This window comes from Tachyglossus aculeatus, chromosome 18 (assembly GCF_015852505.1).
Source record: "Tachyglossus aculeatus isolate mTacAcu1 chromosome 18, mTacAcu1.pri, whole genome shotgun sequence".
NCBI classification, from domain to species: Eukaryota; Metazoa; Chordata; class Mammalia; order Monotremata; family Tachyglossidae; genus Tachyglossus; species Tachyglossus aculeatus.
In genome coordinates this window covers 13,329,893-13,344,382 of record NC_052083.1, presented here as the reverse complement: position 1 = coordinate 13,344,382, position 14,490 = coordinate 13,329,893, and the positions used below count along the sequence as shown (strand labels likewise).

Sequence of the window (14,490 nt, the reverse complement as noted above, 5' to 3'; positions counted from 1 at the left end):
CACCCCCACAGAAACCTATTGATCTACCAAGTCTATTTACAAACTGCCATTAGACCCATGATACACTAGTAAAGGCCCTTATTACTGACAATAGAAATCTCAATAATGTGTTTGTCAGCAAACAACAGTCAGTTACTTAGGTCATTACTAATACATTTGACCTAAGGCTATTTATAGTGTAAAGGGAATGAAGGGGTCGTCCTAAATAATAAGCATCTTAAAGTCTCACTGATAAAAATAACATAAAGAAGAAATATATTTTCCTTCTTACTCCTCTTATTCCTTTGAGATTTGGAAGTGATGCCAGCTGTAATGGTAATTTTTAAGCACTTACTATGTGCAAAGCACCGTTCTAAGCACCTGGAAAGAGCACATCGGTGGGAATTAGACACAGACTCTGGCACTCGAACCTCTTGGTCTTCATTTTATTTGTCCTTCTGACACTTTCAGGGTCTGGAGGTAGGCAGCCGGAGTAGGAATAAGGAAAGAGACTTAAGTCAAACACCAAGTTAAAATCCTGAATTGATTGCAAGTGTTCAGAACTGACTGTTTTGCCAGAATTCTTGCCTTTGCAATTCTAAACTGAACCAATGCTTTGCCTTCAACCTCAACTCCAAGGAGCTCAAGTACTTTACTAACATTATTGAATCCTGTCAGCATGCTGTGAAACAGGGATACACCTCAGAGATGAGGAGACCTGTTGGGGGCAACCCAAGGGAAATTAGAGGGGTGGGCTGAACTACTGTGCTGAACAGGAAGGATATAAAGAGAGATTAGGAATTAACCAGGTGTCAGTATACTCCCAAATTTGGATCTGTACCCTTTAAGCCCTTAATAGCCCTTGGCAAGTCACTTAACTTCTCTGTGCCTCAGTTACCTCACTTGCAAAAATGGGGATTAAAACTGTGAGCCCCCCGTGGGACAACTTGATCACCTTGTAACCTCCCCAGCACTTAGAACAGTGCTTTGCACATAGTAAGCACTTAACAAATACCATTATTATTATTAATATTCACCCCACCTTCAGCCCCACAGCACTTAGGTGCAAGAGGAAGAGGATGGTAGCACCTTAAAGGTAAGAAAAGCAAATTTACAAAGTTATAAATGGGGAATGACTATTCATACACACGCAATGCATAGCCTGCACATTTCATCCTCTAGTGTTAACCTTCACACTGTGCCTCGATCTCGCTTGTAGCCCACGACCTGCCTCTGGCAAGGAACACCCTTCCTCCTCAAATCCGATGGTCAACTTCTCTCCCCGCCTTCAATGCCTTTTTGGAAGCTTACCTTCTCCAAGAGACCTTCCCAGACTAAGCCCCACTTTTCTTCACCACCCACTCCCTTCTGTGTCACCCTGAAACGTTCCCTTTGTTCTTCCCCATACCTGTAATCTTATTTATTTATATTGATGTCTGCTTCCATGCCTCTAGACTGTAAACTAGTTGTGGACAGGGAATGTCCCTGTTCATTGTTATGTTGTGCTTTCCCAAGTGCTCTGCACACAGTAAGCGCTCAATAAATAGGATTGAACAAAGAGCCTGAAAGGTCAGGGCAAATGGCAAGAAAATTTGAGTAGTAATAGTAGTAATAGTACTAGTAGAAGGAAAAGAAGAGGAAATAGCAATGCCTAGTGAACAGAGAATGGGCCTGAGAGTCAAAGGACCACTGTTCTAATCGTGGTTCTGCCACTTGTTTGCTGTGTGACTTTGGGCAAGTCACTTAACTTCCCTGTACCTCAGTTACCTCATCTGGGGATTAAGGGATTAAGATTGTGAGCTCCATATGGGACATTGACTGTGTCCAACTTGATTACCTAGTATCTACCCCAGTACTTAATACAGTGCCTAGCATATAATAAGCATCACAAATAGCATTAAAAGTAGTTGAAGTAAAAATAGTAGAAGAGTAGAAGTAGTAGTTGTAGTAATAGTAATAATAATTTTATCATTATTATTAGTAGTAGTGAGTTGCCACTGGGTGCAATCGGTGTGGCTCAGTGGAAAGAGCACGAGCTTGGGAGTCAGAGGTCATGGGTTCTAATCCCCCCTCCGCCATTTGTCAGCTGTGTGACTTTGGGCAAGTCACTTGACTTTTCTGGGCCTCAGTTCCCTCATCTGTCAAACGGGGATTAAGACTGTGAGCCCTACGTGGGACAACCTGATTACCTTGTATCCACCCCAGTGCTTAGAACAGTGCTTTGCACATAGTAAGCGCTTAACAAATACCATCATCATTATTATTATTAAAACCACAAAACAGAGAGTGACAGGTTCCTTCCACAAGGGGCTTACACTTGAATTAAGGTGCCAATGCTAATGTAATGCTGTAAAAAAAAAAGAATGATAATGGGCTGTGAAAGCAGAGATATTACATAAGGATACAGGGGTCTTTCCTCTCAGTAAAGTCAACACCAAGGACCTGTGTCTTTTCACTGATTCTCAAACTGAGGTCTAAGTGAACTACCATTGCTACTACTACTATACCACTACTACTGATTGAATCCGCACTTTTTGATCACATAATAGTAATAATAATCAAAACTGGCTTCCAAATCCGGAATTGCTATTTCAGTGCTCACAGGATTTTGCCAACTCTTACCATTTTAACATATAGCAACACTCTCCAAGAGTACTGATTGAGTTTCTGAGAAACATGACCTTGTTCTCATTTGCAAATGAAAATGGCAAAGAGATAAATGATCTCTTTTCCTGCACCCTTAATACCTAAAGCAACTTTTTGTGAGCAGTTGAAAGGGGGGCTTTGGGGTAGGTAGAACAATTTTAGGTGAAAATTCAAATTCGCCCCTTGGTCTCTTGATTTTCTCCTTAAGCCACTGCTTACCAAGAGTAGCCAACCTCTCACTGCGGAACCTAAACATAAATTGGGCTGGTCAGTGGCATTTAGACATTAGTAATATAATCAAAGTATCAAATAAGGAATACATTTTGCCTGATTAACTTGATTTCTACAGGTAGAACTACAAGAAGTATGTGGAAGAAATACTGCTAACCAGCTATTTTGTCAAACAATGGATAATGTATTTCGAGGCTTTGCTTAGGAAATCAAAATAAAATTTCCACTGAAAAATACATATTTAAAATATACTGAGGAATAAAAAAAATGTTAGCTAGCACATTACTACAACAGAGCTCATTTTGTGGATGGTATTTGTTAAATGCTTACTATATGCCGGGCACTGTACTAAGCACTGGAGTAGATATGAGATAATTAGGTTGGACACAGTCCCTGCCCCACAAAGTGCTCACAGTGTTAGTCCCCATTTTACAGATAAGCTGGTTGAGGCACAGAGAAGTTAAGTGACTTGACCCAGGTCACACAACAGACAAGTGGTGGAGCGGGGATTAGAATTCAGCTCCTCTGACTCACAAACCCACGCTGCTTCTAATAGCCTTCTGGAAGGAAAACAACACGAAGGGAGATAATTATCTTTTTTCAAGCATTTATATGGAAAATAGGAAATTATTGCATTTATCTTACTTTTACTGGACAAAACAAAGTGCCTGAGTTGCAACCTACAGCTTGTGTGGGATGTGCACAGTATTTATATATTAAACCAGACCACACAAAAGCAGTGATTCTGTTGCAGTTATATATAGCAGCAACCTCCATGCCACCACCACACTAGTTCCACAGTCATATCTTTGGGAGTCATTTGTCATCTTCATTGCTAGAGGCCACAGATCCCTTAGGAGAAGACCTCCATATTTTCCTAAAGTTTATTGAGAATGGAAGATAGTAATTTTTGGAATTCTTTTCCTCACTCTGTGAAACACTGTTCTCTATCAATCACAGCTGTACAGAGTGATGCTTGCTTCCACTGACTGGGGGGCAGTGGGAGGTATTATCAGTGTGTGAGTCTAGCTGATAAGGCTTAAGTGTGCCCAAGCAGCCCACTGCTGGGTAGGGAATGTCTCTATATGTTACCAACTTGTACTTCCCAAGCGCTTAGTACAGTGCTCTGCACACAGTAAGCGCTCAATAAATACGATTGATGATGTGTTTATCACAACTGTTCCAGGCACACTCTTGGATTTGTGATTTGCAGCACCTGGGGCTGTTTTTAATTCTTCCTCTTGGTGTGCTTTTTTTTTTTTTTTGAGACTTTTCTAAGAGTTGTCCCATTTTAGATGGACAAAAAACAAGCTGGTCTGTCTGCTTCCAGTGTGTGTGTGTTATTTTAAGCAGCGTGTGTGATATATTGAGAAGCAACATGGCTCAGTGGAAAGAGAGCACGGGCTTTGGAGTCAGAGGTCATGGGTTCAAATCCCAGCTCTGCCAATTGTCAGCTGTGTGACTTTGGGCAAGTCACTTAACTTCTCTAAGCCTCAGTTCCCTCATCTGTAAAATGGGGATGAAGACTGTGAGCCCCCCATGGGACAACCTGATTACCTTGTAATCTCCCCAGCGCATAGAACAGTGCTTTGCACATAGCAGCGTGGCTCAGTGAAAAGAGCACAGGCTTTGGAGTCAGAGGTCATGGGTTCAAAACCCGGCTCCGCCAATTGTCAGCTGTGTGACTTTGGGCAAGTCACTTTACTTCTCTGTTCCTCAGTTACCTCATCTGTAAAATGGGGATTAAGACTGTGAGCCCCCCATGGGACAACCTGATCACCTTGTAACCTCTCCAGCGCTTAGAACAGTGCTTTGTACATAGTAAGTGCTTAATAAATGCCATTATTATTATTATTATAACTGTAATAATAATGGTATAAGGTGCTTACTGTGGGGGAGAGCATTAAACTAAGCAGGGGAAGGATATAATATAAGCAGATCAGAGGTGATCCCTCTCCCACATGGGGATCGCAGCCTGAGGGGGAGGGAAAACAGGTATCCTATTCCTACTTTCACAGATTCATTCATTCAATCGTATTTATTGAGCACTTACTGTGTGCAGAGCACTGTACTAAGCGCAGATGAGAAGCAGTGTGGCTTAGTGGAAAAAGCATGGGCCTGGGAGCAGAAGGATGTGGGTTCTAATGCCAGCTCTGCCACATTTCTGCTCTGGGTCCTTGAGCAAGTCACTTAATTTCTCTGTGCCTCAGTTACCTCACCAGTACAATGGGGTTAAGTGTGTGAGCCCTATGTGGGATAGGGACTGTGTCCAAACTGCTTAACTTGTATCTACCCAGCATTAAATTAACAATTATCATTATTATTATTATTATTATTATTATTATTATTATTATTATTATTAGATGAGGACACTCAGGCACAAAGAAAATAAGTAACTGGCCCAACAGCAGGTAAGTGGTAGAACCAGAATTAGAGTCCAGGTCTCCTTGCTCTTCCAGACACACGTGTATGTGTGCTCCTTTATCTGAAGAAGGTGATTCAACTGCATCCACCCAGGTGACCAAAGGCAATTGTCGAGATTCCATTTTCTCCTTGGCATCATGGTAAATGAAGAGTTAGAGAGACACAGTCATGAGTCCAGGTTGGGCATAAGTATACTGAAGGAGTCAGAGACAGGATTTGTCTCCCGCTGGAAAGGCAGGATTGAGCTTGTGAAAACCTAGGTATAATCAATTACGTGACCATTAATCTTCCAATGGAAGGTGAGAAATGTATATTGGGCAAGTGTTGCTAGCCAAATAGGACTGAAAAGGAAAGGCAGTTTATCTTTGGAAGGCAGGATGAAGTGTATGCTGGGATGGAGATCCTAACTTCAACCTTTAGCCGACTGGGGAGTGTCGGAGGTGGGAGGAAGCTTTCTCCTAAGGCTCTACCACCTGTTCTCTGTCCCCTCTGCCTCACCCTCACACTCATTTCCTCTTTCCAGATAATTCAGAAGCCTGCTGTTTGGGTCACTGCCCTGATTTCTCTCCTAATCAGGAAATGATGTTTCATATGACATTGTTCAATGGACCACAAGAAGCTCTATAGCCAGGCCAAATGTGCAGTGCATTGGCAATTTTGAAGACAAAAAAAAAAAAAACCCACTTCTTGTCACCATGTTACATCAAATGGCAAAACTATTTTCCAGTTCATCTGCAAGGGAAGCCACGTCTGATGGAAGTGTATCTACTCCAGTGCTTAGCACATAGTAAGTGCTTAACAAATAGCATGGTAATTATTATTAAGTCCAGATCTCAGAAAAGGAGGACAGAGAAGAACAGGATCCTAGTGTCCTCCCTAGGGTTAAGAGACCTCCTCCCCGCCAAATTTAGTGTTAACAAAATTTGAATAAACTGAAAGGGGGTTAGCTAAAGATGTCAAATAACTACTGACACTAGGATGGCCGAGTGGTTAAGGTGTTGGACTTAAGATCCAATGGACATATGTCCGCATGGGTTCAAACCCCACTACTGGTAGTGAGAATTTTTCCTTCTAGACTGTGAGCCCATTGTTGGGTAGGGACTGTCTCTATATGTTGCCAACTTGTACTTCCCAAGCGCTTAGTACAGTGCTCTGCACACAGTAAGAGCTCAATAAATACAATTGAATGAATGAATGAATGAACTCCAGTACTGGTAGCAAATGGAGATTTTGGACAGATTTTTTGTTACGGTATTTGTTAAACACTTACTATGTGACAGGCACTGTACTAAGCACAGAGGTAGATAGAAGATAATCAGATTGGACTCAGCTAATGATCCACATGGGGCTCGCAGTCTTAATTCCTATTTTACAGATGAGGTAACTGAGGCACAGGTAAGTTATGTGTCTTGCCCATGCTCACACAGCAGATAAATGGCAGAGTCAGGATTGAACCTCAGGTCCTTCTGACTCCCAAGCCTGCGTTCTTGCCACTAGGCCATGCTGCTTTGTTTATTAATGATTTTATTAATAGTTTTCTTTGACATTTTTATGTGAATTGGTCTAAGTAACAATTCAATACGTGAGAATCTCAATTTCATATTCTCAAACATTAAATACCAAGGAAAACGTTGGCAAAAAAGCCATCTTTCAAAAGGTGTCCTCAGAACTAGATAAACTTCTGTACTACTAGTAGTTGTGGTGGCAATAGGAAAGAACTGAAGGGATAACGAGAGATTAATTATGATCTACTGCTATCAATGTTTTGAATCTAAAAGACTTTTAACATCTAAGGAGAATTAAATTGTGCTTTATAAGCCTCTATCAAGACTCGTAGAGTTGGTTATATGCACTCAATCAATCAATCAATCAATCAATCGTATTTATTGAGCGCTTACTATGTGCAGAGCACTGTACTAAGCGCTTGGGAAGTACAAATTGGCATCACATAGAGACAGTCCCTACCCGATAGTGGGCTCACAGTCTAAAAGGGGGAGACAGAGAACAGAACCAAACATACCAACAAAATAAAATAAGTAGGATAGAAATGTACAAGTAAAATAAATAAATAAATAAATAAACAGAGTAATAAATATGTACAACCATATATACATATATACAGGTGCTGGGGGGAGGGGAAGGCGGTAAGGCGGGGGGATGGAGAGGGGGACGAGGGGGAGAGGAAAGAAGGGGCTCAATCTGGGAAGGCCTCCTGGAGGAGGTGAGCTCTCAGCAGGGCCTTGAAGGGAGGAAGAGAGCTAGCTTGGCGGATGGGCAGAGGGAGGGCATTCCAGGCCCGGGGGATGACGTGGGCCGGGGGTCGATGGCGGGACAGGCGAGAGCGAGGTACAGTGAGGAGATTAGTGGTGGAGGAGCGGAGGGTGCGGGCTGGGCAGTAGAAGGAGAGAAGGGAGGTGAGGTAGGAGGGGGCGAGGTGATGGAGAGCCTTGAAGCCCAGGGTGAGGAGTTTCTGCCTGATGTGCAGATTGATCGGTAGCCATTGGAGGTTTTTGAGGAGGGGGAGTGATATGTCCAGAGCGTTTCTGGACAAAGATAATCCGGGCAGCAGCATGAAGTATGGATTGAAGTGGAGAGAGACACGAGGATGGGAGATCAGAGAGAAGGCTAGTGCAGTAGTCCAGACGGGATAGGATGAGAGCTTGAATGAGCAGGGTAGCGGTTTGGATGGAGAGGAAAGGGCGGATCTTGGCAATGTTGCGGAGCTGAGACCGGCAGGTTTTGGTGACGGCTTGGATGTGAGGGGTGAATGAGAGAGCAGAGTCGAGGATGACACCAAGGTTGCGGGCTTGTGAGACGGGAAGGATGGTAGTGCCGTCAACAGAGATGGGAAAGTCAGGGAGAGGACAAGGTTTGGGAGGGAAGACAAGGAGCTCAGTCTTTGACATGTTGAGCTTTAGGTGGCGGGCGGACATCCAGATGGAGATGTCCTGAAGGCAGGAGGAGATGCGAGCCTGGAGGGAGGGGGAGAGAGCAGGGGCAGAGATGTAGATCTGGGTGTCATCAGCGTAGAGGTGATAGTTGAAGCCGTGGGAGCGAATGAGGTCACCAAGGGAGTGAGTGTAGATTGAGAACAGAAGGGGACCAAGCACTGAACCTTGGGGAACTCCCACAGTAAGAGGATGGGAGGGGGAGGAGGAGCCTGCAAAAGAGACTGAGAAAGAACGACCAGAGAGGTAAGAGGAGAACCAGGAGAGGACGGAGTCTGTGAAGCCAAGGTCAGATAACGTGTTGAGGAGAAGGGGGTGGTCCACAGTGTCAAAGGCAGCTGAGAGGTCGAGGAGGATTAGGACAGAGTATGAGCCGTTGGATTTGGCAAGCAGGAGGTCATTGGTGACCTTTGAGAGCGCAGTTTCCGTGGAATGAAGGGGACGGAAGCCAGACTGGAGGGGGTCGAGGAGAGAGTTGTTGTTGAGGAATTCTAGGCAGCGCGTGTAGACAACTCGTTCAAGGAGTTTGGAAAGGAATGGTAGGAGGGATATGGGACGATAACTAGAAGGTGAGGTGGGGTCAAGAGAGGGTTTTTTTAGGATGGGAGAGACATGGGCATGTTTGAAGGCAGAGGGGAAGGAACCAGTGGAGAGTGAGCGGTTGAAGATGGAAGTTAAGGAGGGGAGAAGGGATGGAGCGAGAGATTTCATAAGATGAGAGGGAATGGGGTCAGAAGCACAGGTGGCCGGAGTAGCACTTGAGAGGAGGGAGGAGAGTTCCTCTGAGGATACCACTGGGAAGGATGGGAGAGTAGCAGAGAATGTTGAGAGCCGGGGGGTTGGAGAAAGGGGGGGAAGAGACTTTGGGGAGGTCGGACCTGATGGATTTAATTTTGTTAATGAAGTAGGAGGCCAGATCGTTGGGGGTGAGGGAAGGAGGAGGGGGAGGAACCGGGGGCCTGAGAAGGGAGTTGAATGTACGGAAGAGCTGGCGGGGGGTGATGGGCATGGGTGTCAATAAGGGAGGAGAAATAGTTTTGTCTGGCAGAAGAGAGGGCTGAGTTAAGGCAGGAAAGGATAAACTTGAAGTGAACGAGGTTGGCATGGTGTTTAGACTTTCGCCAGCAGCGTTCGGCAGCTCGAGCATAAGAGCGAAGGAGGCGGACAGTGGCAGTGATCCAGGGCTGTGGGTTAGTGGTGCGAGAGCGGCGAAGGGAAAGGGGAGCGAGCGAGTCTAGCTGAGTAGAAAGGGTAGAGTTGAGAGCAGTAATCTGATCATCAAGACTGGGTAGAGAGGAGAGGGCGGCGAGGTGGGGTGTGAGGCGTTCCGAAAGATGGGTGGGGTCCAGAGAGCGGAGATCTCTGTGAGGGAGTAATACGGATTTACAGGGGAAAGGAGTGTGAGTGAGGAGGCAGGTGAGAAGATTATGATCAGAGAGAGGGATCACAGAGTTGGTGAGGGTGGACACAGTGCAGCGGTAGGAGATGATGAGGTCGAGGGTATGACCAAGTTGGTGAGTGGGTGAGGTGGGGTGGAGGAAGAGGTTGGCAGCGTCAAGGAGAGATAGAAGGCGGGCTGAACTCCAACATTTACTCAAGGTTTCAACAAAACAAAGGTTTTTACTGCAATTGTAATTGCCCAAAGAACTCTAGGCTGCCCTTAATTGAATTGCCTTTACCTTGAACAAAATCATAAAGTGTTTGAGAGGGTGTAAAGCTGTGCCTTATTCATGGAAAACATGGTAGATTGGAAAAAAATAAAGGCACAGAATTTACATTTTATCTGAATGGCCCTGATGTTAATCCACCTAATATACAACACACAGTAGGGGAGCTTGAATTTTCTATCTATCGTATGTCAGGACATTAACACCTCAAACATATTCAGTAGAAATAATGCAGACTAGGAGTTTTTGCTCTATGATAGCTCAACTGATTGGCCCAAGAGTCCATGGATTGACCAGGGGAACTGGGGATTCTCCATTGCTTTCCTCACCCTGTTGTCAACCTGCTTTGTCTCTTGGGGTAACCCTGTAGCACCAGGGTTGCAGCAGAAATGGATAGGTGGGGAAGGGGCTGGTGGATATAAAAACTTGGAATACACTCTAATATACATCTAATGGACATGGCGTTAAGAGGGTTTGGAAAAAGATCTCGCGGCATACATCCCCAAAGACATGAACCATGCTTACTTACATGGTATAATCTTAGCTCATAGGAGGATGTTCATTTACACCAGAATGGTATGCTGCATTTACAGATTGAAAATGAATTTTTTCCCCAGGAAAATTATCTTTAAAACATATCCTTGGCCTCATAAAGATGTTATCAGTGACATCTTTTACCAGGATAATGACAGCTATTTAAGGAAATGGGAGGTGGGGGCTTAAGGACGTTAAATAGGTGGCAATTGAAACAAACTGACAACTGACTCATTTTAATAATCCTTCATTTCCGTGTCAGTTTTATTCTCTAACATTCAACTTCAAATGGAATATGATCCATTTTTGTTTGCTCTATAGACTCTATGTAAGTTATATTTTTTACACTAGATATTGTTGATGCAAATATGCCAGAGTTCATCTGATGTAGTGTCTGCCAAGTTGATGTGTAGTTTATTGGCATTATCAAATTGAGAATATTGTCTGTGTGTATGGATAAAATTGGAAAATGAAGAGCACATACTAGTAGTAAACACTACAAAATAAAATCATTCTAAGATGATTACTTTAAAATGCTTTACTGCCCAGTAAAATTGTATTACAGAAAAAAGTTTATCTATCTGAACATTAACAGTGTAAGAATTGCACTTGTGATTTAGTTTTTCCTTGAAGTATTGTTTAATATTACTTTCTTCCTTATGCAATCCCTGAAACATAAAATAATGCCATACAAAAAATATCTTTTTTGATGAATTGTTCTTGGGCTTCAAAGCAAGGTTATAGAGGGGGATCAGTTTTGTCTTTCTGTCTCTGACTAGTTCATTTTGACATTCTCATTGGGATATCTTGGGTTATGATTTTTACTTTATTCTGTAAGTTGGCATTTCATTCTAAAATGCTAAATCACTTTATGATGCATCATGTTTATAAAGAGGAGCACTTTGTCTTGGGAATTGCATACCAACTTTCATTAAATAATCAAGGTGATTAATGGAAGAAGAAAGGGAGAGATGAGAGAGGATGCTGCATTGAAAAGAGATATAGGAGCACTGTCAAAGTTTACATTAAATACTGCAAATTGTGCATTGCTCCTTGATTCATTTTTAAAAAAAAGGAAAGGTATATGGCATACCTCAAATTGAAATGGAAACCCCAGATGCCCAAATCCCAGGAAACTCAAAACCCCCATTCCCTTCTAAATAGTCCTCCAAGCTCTAACATATGAGGGTAAATTTCTTTCAATGCACAGAAGGGAAAAAAAAAATTATCTATAGTTGCTTAGGGGTATCCATTGTATGCTTTGAGTGTATATGAAAACAAGTGGAAAACACTCTGATACTCGCGCAGTTCCAGAATTTACAAGGCTACATGAATTGGGGAAACAAAAAATCTGCCTAAAAACTAGAAAGGGGATCAGACCTAACATCCTCACTCAATTCTGACCTTCCATCAGACCAAGGGTGGGAAAATTTCACCCCTTAGGCTGAACGAACTGGCTTTCAGCTAGGGGGCTGGAACTAAGCCTACAAAGGATGAACTGAAGTATCACTTCTTCCCTTGGCATCTCCAACCTGGCTCTGTGCTGATGGTGGGAAAAGTGTGTAACTAATGTGCTACTGCTCCTGGGGCTTGTGGTGAATAGGGGTGGATGTCTGTATCCCACTCTGTCTGGTAAACCAGGAAGGAACAGCTGTGAAAGGAATTGCAGCTGCTTTCACTTTTCAAACCCCTTATTCCCCTGTCTCACTTCATCCCCCCAAAAGGTGGCAAAATGGGCAAAATGTTCTGTGAGCAAAAATAATCACCGTCACCTGCACTGGAGCAAAAGCTACTTGAGGGCAGGGATCATGTCTTATTTTCTCCTCTAAACTCCTAGCCCAGTTTTCTACACATTTGATATAGGTGGACCCTGGATTCCAAGCACCCAACACTACATAAGACATAGACCTGAGGATCAGTGTGGCCCAGTGGAAAGAGCACAAGGGTACCAATTCTGGCTCCTCCCATTTGCCTGCTCTGTGACCTTGGACAAGTCACTTAACTTCTCTGTGTCTCAGTATCCTCATCTGTAAAATGGGGATTCCACATCTGTTCTCCCTCTTACACAGACTGTGAGCCCCATGTGGTTTGGGACTGTATCTACCCCAGCAGCTTTACATCAGTGCTTGACCAGAGTAAGCACTACACGAATACCACAGTATAAGTATCATCGTTGTTCCATAACAACGATGATACTAATATTTCACCCTCTTTGGTAACTTACCCCAACATCTATTAGCTCCACCCTCAACATTACAACCAATCATTGTAGGAAAATCATTCTCCAAACCTGCTGGAGATGGAGAAAGCAAAGGTTTATGGAAGATGGGGTTAACAAGGTTGGCAGTATCATTTTAGGAGAGGAAGGACACCATCACATTGCACAAACCAGTAAAGGGAAAGTGGTGGGGCAGAGGAGAATGGAGGTGATGTCTGCTATGGCGGCCATTAAGGTGAGAATTAAGGATGAAAGAGACAAAATACTGTACAACACAGTATAGTTGATTATGACAGGAGCCCTGCTGTTGGTCCAGTAAAATGACCTCTGTTCTCAGCACCAGAGAAATCTGTGCTTCTGATGAGAGATTCCATCATCGTCACTAGGGTTGGGAAAGGAGGGAAAAAAAAGCTTGTAGGGACCAAGGCAGCAGGAAGGAAGAAGGGCAAAGGGGTAGAGCAATTACCATTAATACTTTTATACTCTTTTTATGTTTTTTTGCATTCTGTAGAAGACAAAGTTTTGCTTTTGTTCTGTGCTGATTTCAACGTTCCCCTCTCTTCAGATGAAAAGACCCAACCATAAACCTCATCACACCATTAATTGACGCATCACTGACAGTTTTCCTTACCATCTTATTTCACCAATTTGCTGGAATAGGGAATAGTTAAAATTCTTTTTTTCTTTTCCATTCTATTCAGGGCAGTCTACCTGTCAACTGCTTTCCTTTACTGCTTTCTTGGATATGAAGTTATTTTTTATGTTTCATCAGCATAGACTACCAGGTACATATCCCCGCCTTGAAGAAACATAGAAAATAACTGCATACCCAGGAAAGAAATGTATTTCTCAGTGCTTAGCAATAATGATAATAATGGCATTTATTAAGCGCTTACTATGTGCAAAGCACTGTTCTAAGCACTGGGGAGGATACAAGGCGATCAGGGTGTCCCACGGGGGGCTCACAGTCTTAATCCCCATTTTACAGATGAGGTAACAGGCACAGAGCAGTTAAGTGATTTGCTCTACATATGGTATGGACTTAAATACTATTAATGCTACTACTACTACTATTGCAATAACAATGGGAGGGAAGCTTCTTGCTTGATGTTTAAGCTGTTATTTTTAAAAGATATTTGTTAAGTGCTTACTACGTGCTAGGCACTGTACTAAGTACTGGGGTTTACACAAACTAATCAGTTTGGACACAATCCATATCCCATATGGGGCTTAAAGTTTTAACCCCCATTTTACAGATGAGATAACAGGCACAGAGAAGTGAAGTGACTTTCCCAAGGTCACACAGCAGATAAATTACATTAACCTTGATACAATCGGGATTAATATTCCCCACACATTATATTCCATTTCCATTGTCTCCTAACTCCCAAATCCTAATGTACACTATCTGGGATGTAGTTGAGAATGTAGCTATACTAGTATTTGCCCATATGGCACTGTATCACTGCACATTTTGATCATATTTAACTCCTTTATAATGAAAAACTAATATACCAACTACAAATTGAAGTTACATACCCCTTTTAACTTTCTGTACTGAGGCTTTGCTAAATTAATTCACAGTGCTCAAAATTCACAAATGTGACATGGTTTAGCAAAACTGCTAATGTTAATCTGACAGTTAATTGGTTTTCAGGGTCATTGTTTATCTAAAGATAAAAAAAATACCAGTGTCATTGGGTTAAGTAAACCTTGGTCAGTCATCATACACTTAGTACAGTGCTCTGCACACAGTAAGCACTCAATAAATACGATTGAATGAATGAATAACATCTCAAAAAAAGCAATTTTCAGCAAGAGGAATATTTCCATCTTTATCTCA

At 42.8% G+C, this 14,490-nt stretch overlaps 1 protein-coding gene and 1 non-coding gene across 2 annotated transcripts in view; one reads left to right on the top strand and one right to left on the bottom strand.

Moving 5' to 3' along the window:
* Positions 1–14,490, bottom strand: part of CNTNAP2 (contactin associated protein 2) — a 1,198,489-nt gene that overhangs the window by 1,084,007 nt on the left and 99,992 nt on the right. The gene's annotated exons all lie outside the window — the stretch shown is intronic.
* On the top strand, positions 6,253–6,335 carry TRNAL-UAA. The gene has a single exon. It is a non-coding gene; the product is annotated as a tRNA-Leu (tRNA).